This window comes from Sprattus sprattus (genome assembly GCF_963457725.1).
Source record: "Sprattus sprattus genome assembly, chromosome: 2".
NCBI lineage: Eukaryota > Metazoa > Chordata > Actinopteri > Clupeiformes > Clupeidae > Sprattus > Sprattus sprattus.
The window spans coordinates 51,362,446-51,372,445 of record NC_137921.1 but is presented as its reverse complement, the minus strand read 5'-3'; the positions used below and the strand labels follow the sequence as shown (position 1 = coordinate 51,372,445).

Genomic DNA, 10,000 nt, shown 5'->3' with positions numbered 1-10,000 from the left:
GTGGCACTGTTTTATCCCTCTAACACCTAATATGCTGGGGGGCTGTTTTGGTTCAGGCTGGTCCTGATTGCAGTAAATCCCTGAATCAGTTTGCGAAGGACAGAGGCGTAATGTGAACCTCCACACGCTTGTCAGGCCCACAGCCAATTCCTGTGGGTTTCATCTCAGACACGTGAGGGAGTTTCTCGAATGAAACGCCTCGAAGGCCAATGGGAACTATTCAGCTGGAATTATTAATTTGCGGCCGTGGCTGTCTCCTGACTCCCGACTGTGCTCCCACACCTCACCAGCTGATGAGTGCAGCTCACGTCACGTCACGAAACTCGTATCACGTGAACATGTCAAGGGACTCTCAGACAGACCCCGGGAGAAAATAAATACATATTTCCAAAATCAAAGCAAAGCTAATAGGCGAGGAGGAGGAGGGGGCAGGGGGAGGAGGGCTTTAAATTGTGGTAGACACTTTTTCAAAGGCTCGCCTTGAAGGACTGTAAAACGTGTGAATACCAAAGGAAAACAAAGCTGAGACTTCGCGCCGGCCACCCAAACTTTTGGAAAAAAGGAGGAGGAGGGGAAATAAGGCAAGGTCCTTCGGCCTGTTGTGGTGAGGGGAGTGTGGTTAGACAGAGGGGCAACTCCAGACCCGGCGCGGAGCCCACGGCTGCAATCTTTTCCCTCTCAGACACACACACACACACACACACACACACATACAAACATACATACTGCCGGGACCACAGGCATCTTATGCTATAGGCTAGGAATGAAGTGTACACCACACGTAGTGGGTGTGAGCTGTTGGGTAAGTGGTGAGCAAGAACTTTCCAACGTTGGGAACGCAGGACTGTGTTTGTGAAGCACATGCCCACCTGATTACTCACAAGAAAAACCGGTACTGGTTCCACAAACAAGACAGTAACAACCACGGCCAAGTTCAAACACGTTGCTAACACCGTTCCTCATCAGGGGTTGGGCAGTACCATAATCTAGACTGATCAAGAAAACGAGACGCGCCAAACTGATTCCCAACGCTTCAAAAACACATCAACACATCTGTACTTGAGTAGCAAGACCACAGCTCAGTCAGTTGTTGGTACATTTTAAGGTTGAATAAAACTCAAGCTACCCGTTTTGAGGACCTGTAAAACCCTGCCGGACGGGGGAAAAACAACATGTTTAATGATTCAAAAGCCCTTCACTAGTCCCATGCTGAGAAGACGGAGCCCTGAGTGCTGGCTCAGGTATTCCACATCAACCTGGAATCCCCCCTCCTCTCTTCCTGTCTCTCTGTTCTCTTCATCCCTGCCTCATTTGGACAGCTGGGCTGAGCTGAGCTGAGCTGGGCTGGGCTGGGCTATGTGATGCTCAGCCCCAGGGAAGCAGACAGGGGAGTAGACACCTGGACAAATAAAAGACTCTGGGCTGTCAGCCTGTTTGGGAAGGCTGGGAGAAGGTGCAGGAGTGCAGGAGTGCAAGAGTGGGGGTCATTTCCTTCTGTGTGGTGGGACTGTGAGTGTTTGAGGGTTAGCCAGTTCAAAGCCACATCATGGGGGCAGGAGTGGAGGTCAAGACATTGGTGTAATACACAAATTTGCAAACTATTTCTTTTCCCTCTCTCTCTCTCTCTTTCACACACACACACACACATACACACACACAACTTTGCGTCAGCACATTAAAAAGGCAAGAATTTCAGTGCTGTCAACGTTTTTCCGTAGCCACTTAAAAGATGACTTGTCACACATACTAATTTGCCGTCGGAGGCCCCTACAAAGGGCTCTGACACTAATGGAATTTGCAGTCCTGTATGCAAACAAAGACCCTGCAGACCCAGGAAGCCAAAGAGCAAACAGTTTATTAAGGCTGCAGAGATTCCCATCACACTCTCTCCACAGATCCCCACTGCCAGATTATGATGCAAATACAGAGAGAACAGTGAGAGAGATAGAAAGAGGAGGAGAAGGGAGTGAAGGAGGGAAAGAGAGAAGCTGAATGAGTAAAGGATAGAGAGAGGCAGAAAGAGTGAGATAATATGAAAGGAAAAGGAAGAATAAGGAGAGATGGAGAGAGGGAGAGAGGGGGACAGAGAAAGAAAGAGGAAAAAGAGAGAGGGAAAAGACAGAATGAGAGAGAGCAGAGGAAGTCTCTCCCCTCTTCACTGTGCCCATCTGTTTACAAAGGGACCTCTGTCCCTGCCCACCGCCTGAGCTTCAGGGCCCCACCATACCAGGCTGGCCATTGTCCTGCTGGTCATGCCATTGCCATGAAAGCAGCCTGGTATTTTGAGATTCTCCCCATACCACTTGGCTCTCCCCTGGCCCCCGCCCAGGACCACTCCAGTACCCATGACCCCCCCCCCCCCCCCCAATCACAGTCACAATAAGAAAAAAGGAGAGGGGGTGGTGGTGAAAAAAAAATCACACTTTTATGTGCCAAAAGAGGGAATCTGAGGGCCAACTCAGGCAAAAGCACAAAAAGCATTCACCATGCCTTGATCCCAAAGCTGAATGACGAGCCGAGAGAGGGGGGAATGCGTCTCAATACTAATACTGGATATGCTAATGGACCAGTGCGGGAAGGCTCCTGATTGGAAGAGGAAGAGAAAAGAGGGCTCGTTGTTATTGGGGTAGGGTTAGGAAAGAGGTTGTTTTGAAAGTTTGGAGGGCGGGAAAAAACTCTTTTTAGGAGCCACATTCTGTCAGTTTGTTCTTATAATTATACGTTTGAAGGCAATGCTCTGTTGATGTCCTGATGAATGTACCCTTTAGCTGTGTGATGTTTTTTTTTCTCTCCAGTAAAGCTCAAATCTCTGAATTGAAATACAGGGGCGGGGGGTGTGTGTGTTGGGGTAAAGGGGTCAGCACAGTTGAATACACTAATGCCTGGGTACAGTGAATTAAAAAGGGAGAAAATTGAAGTTGAATGTGCATGTGACTGTGCCCAAATTACGGGAGAGGCCCAAAGAAAAAGAGGGTGAGACAAAGAAAGAGGGACAGGGAGAGGGAGTGAAAGATGGAGGGTGCTATTGCATGGTGACCTACAAACACAAAGCCCAGCATTTGTAGCCAAACACTGCTATCAAACTCCCAAGAGAGCTTGCACATAACGGAACACAGAGCATTTGGCTCCCCCTCAATCATTCCTCTGTGAAATAACAAACTACAGTATCCGCCAACAAGACAACCGCACTCAAATCTGATAAGCAAGCTCTCCAAGTCTTCATCAGTGTTTCCAAAGTATTGTCCAAACCCTTCAACAAAGTCGAGCCCTAATGCTTAGCAGGAGAGCCAACTGGTGCGCTATTATACAACACAGTCCAGCTCAGTCCCTCAGGAAGATAATAAAAGTGCCATGCTGAGAGGATATGTTTACGCTGTGTGCAGCTGTGTATTTTTTGAGTGTGTGTATGTGTGTGTGTGTGTATTTTTTGAGTGTGTGTATGTGTGTGTGTGTGTGTGTGTGTGTGTGATGGAGGGTATGTGTACATGTGGATGTGTGTACGCATATGTAACAATGTGAAGATGTACATGGTGTAAATATGTATGTGTATATGTGTGGGGTGTGTGTGTGTGCGCGCGTGTGTGTGTGTGTGTGTGTGTGTGCTTGTGTGTATATGGGTGAGTGTGTGTCTTAGGGTGTGTAAAAAGTGGTGGGAGCAAAGCTTGAGCACAGCATTCCCAGGGGCATGGAGTTTACTTTGCATAAACAGCTCATCCACCCAATGAACTGCTCCGTAACAGGCTGCCCAATTAGACCTTAATGAAAAACAACTGGGGCCCTAATGCCATCAGCAACCAGGGAGCGGCTCACTCTCTCCTCGGCACACAGACATCCACGTGCACATGTACAGAGTCTCACACGCACACATACACGCACACACACACACACACGTACACACACACACACACACACACACACACACACACACACAATCTTTATAAGCAAGCACACATACAAACCAATTTCATTGCACACACGCTTTACAAACACACACACACACACAATCACACGTGGGTGGCTTGGCTAGTCTCTTGTAAAGAAACTTTCAATTTGTGTTTATCAGATGGGGACACGCAGGCCTCCCCTTTGGAGGGGCAAGGGAGTGGAGGTGGGCTGCAGAGCTGATCCAAAGACACACACACACACACACACACACACAGGCCGTGCTGCGCTCCACGCCTGTTTCAAAACAATGCGCTCATGAGAAACACGGGAAAACATAAGCAAATTCTTGGCACGCACTTATCTGGGCTCAATGCCTTAATGAATGCCACTCACTCTTCCTCTCTCTCTCTCTCTCTCTCTGAAACACACACACACACACACACAGAGAACAGGAACACACCCTCACAAATACACACAAAGAGACTTGCTCTCTCTCTTTCTCACTCACTCTCTGATGTTATGCAAGCTTTCAGTCTAAACACTATATGCACGAGCTGGAAAGGCAACTAGAGAGATGTGGTGCCCTAGTCCGTGTGTGTGTGAACTTGTTTGTTTTTTAAACATGCTTAATGTTTATAAGTACAGAGGAGGGAGAGGCCCTCTGACGTTGGCATGACGGCTCCAGACGTGTGTGTGAGATTATCGGTCACGGCGTCAATATACTTGTGTGTGTGTGTGTGTGTGTGTGTGCGCATGATTGTCCTAGCGTGTGTGTCGAGTGTGCATATGTGTGTTTGTTTATCTGTGTGAGCTGCAGCCTTGGTGGCTGTGCTTTGATTGGCTTACAGGTTAATTTTAGGTGCCAGGCCTTCATGCGGACAGATGGAGTCAGTGGCACTAACGTGAAGCGACAGCTCAACGGGCGGCTGACCCTGACCCACATCCGGCCCTCGTCTGGCCCACATCCGGCCCTCGGCCTCAGCTACTATGGGGGCGCTGAGTTCAGTCCCATCTCATATCTGCTGCAGAAACTCTCACAAGATCTGATCCAGCACCACTCAGAGCTGGAGAGATTTAGTGGCTCTCCGATGCTCAAACAAGTGGTTTGCCTAGTCACTGATACTTTAATCTAGTGCACTGTAATCATGTACGCTACTTAAATCATTATGCAACCTCTGGCACGTCGATAAAAGGATCAACAAAGATCTGTGTTTTGTTTGTTGCTTTTGTGTTCATCTGGTGCGTCCTGAATCTCCAATGGAGGAGAAACTGTCGTGGGAAGTAGGAAGTTGAATTAGCATGACATCAAAATGAATTCTGATTGATCAGCGAGGCATGTGTGTGTGTGTGTGTGTGTGTGTGTGTGTGTTTGTATGTGTGTGTGTGTGTGACCAGGGAGAGGGTGTGGGCATTGTTATCGGCCCTAATGGAGGATTTCCTTTCTGTGCTCTGACACCGTCTGCTTGTCTATGGGAACCACACAGACACACTCACACACACACACACACACACACACACACTCACACGCATGCACAGGCAAGGGCGCTGCACAAAGAAAGGAGAGAGACAGAAGACAGCTCAAAGGTCAGAGACCTCTGCCTGGCCAGTCTATTAACCCAGTGTGAACACTCAACACACACACACACACATGATAGAGTAAGACACCAACACACACACATATGCACGCACACTGATATATGCAAACACACACACAGACCTGCAGCTACAGAGTATATGACCCCTGCCCTGAGACAGATCTATCTTAGGGCTGTCAGACAACAAATAGAGAGGCCATACTCAGCCAACAACCAGGCCACTCAATATTATATACGTGCACGTGTGTGTGTGTGTCTGTGTGCATGAGAGTGTGTGCATCTTTTGCCCAGACCTGTTGGTGTTAATCAAATAGAGTTGAAGAGAAGGTTTTTAAGAAGATACACACATACACACACACACAAACACGGACATGCTGCCAGAGACACAGACACGCCAGGACAAGATCAGCGGGGAACATGCTGACTCTTTTTTTGACAACATGAAGACAAAGATAACTGAAAGGTCAATTAGGGCAACTGTCTTTATCTCCCTGGTAAGGGCCAATCTGATTAAGTCCAGCACCTGTAGCACTCATGCTGGCCCCGCTAGTCTTTAGCAGAATTGAATACAAGTTTAGCACAAGTTCATGCAAGCAAACCTGCTAATCCAGTGCTGAGTCAAAGGTGTGTGTGTGTGTGTGTGTGTGTGTGCGCTTGTTGCTGGGAAGAGAGGCAGTCCAGTCGGCCCTGAGTGACACTGCTTCTGTCGGGGACTGGCGCTAAAGCAGGTTATCCTGATCGTTTTTCAGCGTTGCCTTTTCTACTGGGCTGTTCAGTATCCAGTGCCCTTTAACACGCCCTTGATTGCACCGCATCGGATTACGCACATCCTGCAACCTGACACTCGGTCGGGTCTCGGAGGAATCCCAGGAGTGGCGTGGCAGCAGGCAGATTCTCTGAGGGGAGGGGGGATTCACTCACCAATGCTGGGACACACCTCTTTGCCCACTCTATTGCCTGAGGGGCCCAACTCTATCTTTTTTTTCTTACTCTGTCTCTCTTATGCTCTCTTTCTCCCCCTCTCTCTCTCTCTTTCACACACACACACACACACACACACACACACACACACACACACACACACACACACACACACACACACACACACACACACACACACACACACACACACAGGAGCACTTCTCCCACCTGGATGTGCACCTGTTCCTACCTGGGAACCTGAGTGTAGGGTGAATGCTGGGAGCGTGACCAGCAGGCTGCCTGCTTCTAACTGCCCCCTGCCCCACTGTGCCCTCATGGTGCTGGGCCAAATGAGGCTGTAGTGGCCCCTCTACACTCTGGCTGGCACCGGAGCCCAGCTCTGGTTGACTTTCAGCTCCACCGGCTGCTTTGTCTCCTCCCAGGGTAGTGATTACGTGGAGGAGGAACAGAGGTCCCAAAGTGAGAACACACACACACACACACACACACGCACATACACACACATGGACACGGTTCTGTGGCCTGGGTAATGGACGAAAAGGGGTTCTGCTTATATAATTTTTAATGGGTAAAGGCTGTGTGTTTGTGTGTTTGTGTGTGTGTGCGTGTGCGATCAAGGGGATGAGGAGCACCGATGCACACTGGGAAAAAAAAGTCTGCGCACAGAATGAGTGGCTCGACGCCAGCACCTGAGCGGTTCATGCCGAGCAGAAGGGCATTGTTCTGGCCGTCAGGGCCAGGGATGAGGGGGGGGGGGGCACAGCTACTGAGAATGGAGGAAGCGGAGAAGGGGAAGTACACGTTAATTAGTCAACCTTTCCACACTCAGAGAGGGGGGGGGGGAGACTGAAAGAGAGGTGGGAGAAAGAGAGTGCCAGAGGGAAACACAGAGAGAGAGGGGATGATGGTCAGACACAGAGAGAGACTGATATGGACAGAGAGAGAGAGAGAGAGAGAGAGAGAGAGAGAGAGAGAGAGAGAGGTAGAGCCACAGTCAGGGGGAAGTTTCAACCTCAGCCAGGGAAAAACCCTGTTGTTCAGCCCCATACCAGCAGGGCCTCCGTTACACACACACTGTGGCTATTCAAATAAGGCAGAGGGCTGCAGCTCTATGTCTGCTTCTGTCCATTTAGAAGGTTTTGTGATGATAGCATGGCCGGTAAAGAGTGACCAGGTTACAGTAAAACGGCCTCCAGAGGCGACAGCACAGACATGGAAGTATATTTAGTACCGGTGCATATGTGTATGTGTGTGTGTGTGTGTGTGTGTGTGTGTGTGTGTGTGTGTGCGTGTGGTGTGTATGTGTGTGGGGGGATGACTGGGACCTTTAAATATGGAGCTGCACTTGTTCAGCGGCATGTGATTGCAGTGTTTGGATTCTTAGGAAGTCAAGAGGGGCATTTTAAACTGGGGAGGCATTTCCGACACACATACACGCACACACTCATACCCAAGCACACTCGATGCCACAACAATAGGAACCACAGCACAACCACGATCTAAAACACACACATACTCTCTGACTGGTTACACCACTCTGACATGCTTATGAGTTCACCTAACCCATGGCCTCTTCATGTAAGCAAGTTGTATCTTCTATGTGCAAGTGTTTGTGTCTGTGTGTGTGTACGTGTGTGTGTATGTGTACACATTGGAGAGAGCGATAGAGAGCGAGATACATCGCTCAGTGTCTTTATGAAAGTTTGTGTATGTACACAAGCAAAATCTCTTTCCCTTTTTTTTGTGTGTACACATGTAAATGCAAATGTGTGTGTATGTTTGTGTTTGATTAGTGTGGGGTTGCACCCGAGGCAGTGGAGGGGTGCTGACCTTCACTCTGGGGGGGCCGCGTGCTTCAGACGCCGGGCCATAAATGTTTGCCTGAGGAAAAGGGCAGAAAAACAACACTGACCGCTACAGGAAACGCAGGGAAAGTGTGGGGGGATGCATTTCAGCGCAACACTGGTGGGAGGGGAGGTATTTACATCGCCGCAGGCCACAGGACCCACTAAACTGAGTGCATGAGCAATGGGAACAATGTAAATCAATAGTAAAGGTGATGACACTATGACACAGCAGCTGGACAGTGTTATCCAGGCCGGCCACACTCAGTGCTGTCTGTACAGTGTGTTCCACTCACATGAGGTGTGTCTCGGTTTTGCAACAGACAGAACACAAATAGCAAATAAAAACACATTGGTCTTGCCTGGAATTCAGTTATATCTGTCATCAGCACAGTTTGCGGGTGTGACAGCATATATATGTGTGTGTGTTTGTGTGTGTTTGCTTGCAACCCTTTAACAAAGTACCTACAGTCATCCCCTTCACTGCTATCTCTCTCTCTCACACAGAGAGAGAGGGGAGAGAGAGAGAGAGAGAGAGAGAGAGAGAGAGAGAGGTGGAGCGCTAGCAGGCTACTGCCCCTGCGCAGATAGCTTTGTCTACGCAGGCTGCTGAGCTCAGCGAAGCCAAACCCTTCCTTTCTCATTCTCTCAATACATTCACACAGGATATGGGGCCAGGGCCGCACTGAAAACATGTGCTTACTCAGAGAAATCTCTTTACTCATAGAAATAAACGCCAGGCCCAGGGCCCTCTATTTTTTTTTTTTTTCAAACAGGCCCCTGCAAGGGCAGCCTCTCACGGTCAGGGGTCCTCGCCCTAGGCCCGTACAGTAGGTGCAGAAGAAACACAGCTCCTTCTTCATGTCACCGACCTCCTCTCCTCTGCCGTGTAACCCCCTCTGCCCGGCGTGCTAACACACTGCTGTCCGTGACACAGGCAGCGGTCAACAGTGTAAAACTGTCTTGAGAGGCGGCCTGCCAGACTTCTCACCCAGGCCTGGAGAGAAAACACCCTGTGTGATGATATCTGGGAGTGTGCTGAACGCGCTCTGTTATTCTAACTTTTTGATCGTCTCGCCCCACCAAACTAAGCCGCTCACACACACACACTCTGGCCCTATATCACAGAGTTGAGAGTCAGACGCTTTTGTTTATACGTCTTCGGAAAGGCATACACAGCCTACGATGAAGTTTTTACTACTTCAAACACACACACAAAAAAATGAAAACATGAAAAAAGGTTTAACGTTAGACCGACTGGTGAGCCAGTGTGTGTGTGTGTGCCTCGATTAAAAGATCAAAAGCTTCTTGAGCTTCTTGGCTATAAAAAAAATGATTTGACTATGAATGACCATGATTTGCAGCCAGCTACAACCAGTGACTGCTCAAATGTACCCAATTACAGTTAAGGTGATTTAAGTCTGCTAAGCCTGAAATGCTGTATCCTGTGTATATACACCCTATAGAGCAGAACATATTCTTAGGCAGGCTTTTCTTTCTTTATGACCTCAGTGACATGATGTTGGGGGTGTTTATCCTGCTTTGTTTCATCATGCCTAGAAGGAGCAGTCAGGGGTAGGGTATGGCTTCCCCTTGCTTTCATCATTAGCCGTGTAAAGACATTACGTCTCCTAACAAAAGCCAGGGTTGGAGGGAGGGATGGAGGGAGGGAGCTAGGGGAGGCTTCTTTGAATCCATAGATTACCTCCACCTGACCTCCCCTGCTCACCACAC

The 10,000-nt window shown here is 49.0% G+C and overlaps 1 protein-coding gene across 2 annotated transcripts in view; it reads right to left on the bottom strand.

Annotated features, from left to right (window-relative positions):
- Positions 1–10,000, bottom strand: part of plpp3 (phospholipid phosphatase 3) — a 40,465-nt gene that overhangs the window by 20,499 nt on the left and 9,966 nt on the right. The gene's annotated exons all lie outside the window — the stretch shown is intronic.